Source organism: Dasypus novemcinctus, chromosome 30 (assembly GCF_030445035.2).
Source record: "Dasypus novemcinctus isolate mDasNov1 chromosome 30, mDasNov1.1.hap2, whole genome shotgun sequence".
NCBI lineage: Eukaryota > Metazoa > Chordata > Mammalia > Cingulata > Dasypodidae > Dasypus > Dasypus novemcinctus.
The window spans coordinates 47,297,471-47,299,316 of record NC_080702.1 but is presented as its reverse complement, the minus strand read 5'-3'; positions in this window follow the sequence as shown (position 1 = coordinate 47,299,316).

Here is a 1,846-nt window from a genome sequence, read left to right as displayed (position 1 = left end):
CTATTTTTTTTCTCTTTTTGCTTGTGTTTTTTGTGGTCATAGCCAAGAAATCATTGTCATATCCAAGCCTATGAACATTTTTCCATATATATTTTCTTCTTGCTACTTACACCTAAATTGTATGGTTAGATCATTTGTCCACTTTCAGATAATTTTTTGTACATGGTGAGGGCTAGTGATCCAAATTTATTTTTTTGTGTGTGGATATCTTGTTTCCCAGTACCAACTGTTGAAGATATATGTCTACTTTGAATTATTAACTGTAGTCCATAGTTTACATTAGGGTATGTTATTTTTTCTACATATACCACTTTGTACTTAACACATTGCATTAGTGTGGTATATTCTTTAAAATTCACGAAGGAATGCTTTTATACTTTTACTCTATAGTCCAAAATATACAATAAATTTCCTTGTGTTATATAGCCCTGTGTTTATTCATTTAATTTATATTCTAGTGTCACATGTAAGACCTCTTATAACCATATTCACATATGTAAACCAGTGCTGTTAATTAAATTCACAATATTGTGCTACCATCATCATCATCCATTTCCAAAACTTTAAATCAACCTAATTAGAAATTCTCAACAAATTAAGCAATGATGCACCATCATTCCATATCCCCAACCCAGTCCCTGGTAAACTACATTCTAGATAACTCTATGAGTTTGATTATTCTATTTATTTCATTTCAGTGAAATCATACAATATTTGTTATTTTATGACCGTTTTAGTTCACTCAGCATTATGTCTTCAAATTTCATGCATGTTGTCACATATATCAGGACTTCATTCCTTTTACTGGTTTAATATTTCATTTACATATATGTCACATTTATTTATTCATTCATCTGTTAATGGACATGGGTTTCTTCTGTCTTTTAGCAATTGTGAATAATGTGACTAAGAAATTGGTGTGCAAATATCTGTTCAAGTCCCTGCTTTCAATTCTTTTGGTTTATACCTAGTGATTTCTGGGTCATATGGTAATTCTATATTTAATTTTCTGAGGAACTGCCAAATTGTCTTCCACAGCAGCTGTAACATTTTAAATTCCCACCAGCAATGAATGTGTCCTTATTTTTCCATATCCTCCCTAACACTTGCAAAATTCTGAATTTTTAAAAAAATAATAGTCATTCTAGTGGGAATGAAATGGTATCTCCTTGTGGCTTTGCTTTGCATTTCCCTAAAAACTAGTGATGATGGGGAAAAAACAACCTAGTGATGTTGAGCATGGTTTCAGTGCATTTTAACCATTTGAATGTCCCCTTTGAGAGATGTGTGTCTAAAACTTTAGTCCATTGTTAAATGGATTGTTTTTATTTTAATTATTGATATGAAGTATTTATTCATATAGTCTGGATATTAAACTCTTTTTGGATATATGGTTTCTAAATATGTTCTCCCCTTAATTAGCTTATCTTTTCACTTTGTTTTAAATTCCTTTGAGGGACAAAAGTTTGTAATTTTGATGAGACCCCATTTATCTATTTTTTGTTGTTGATGTTGGTGCTTTGGGTGTGAAGTATGAGAAACCTTTGCCTGACACAAAACCCTGAAGTTTCTGAGAGTTTTGTAGTCCCGGTTCTTACTTTTAGATCTTTGAAAATCAATTGGCCATTGTTGCATAGGTTTCCTTCTTAGGTCTCAGTACTATTTCATTTTACTATATGTCTATCTTTTTTACAGTACCACATGGTTTTGCTTATTGTGATTTTGTAGTACACTTTGATGAGAGGAAATGTGAGACCACAAAGAACTTTGTTCTTTTGTAATATTCATTTGCATATTTGGTGTCCATTTTGATTCCACCTGAATTTTAGGATTGACATCAACGTTT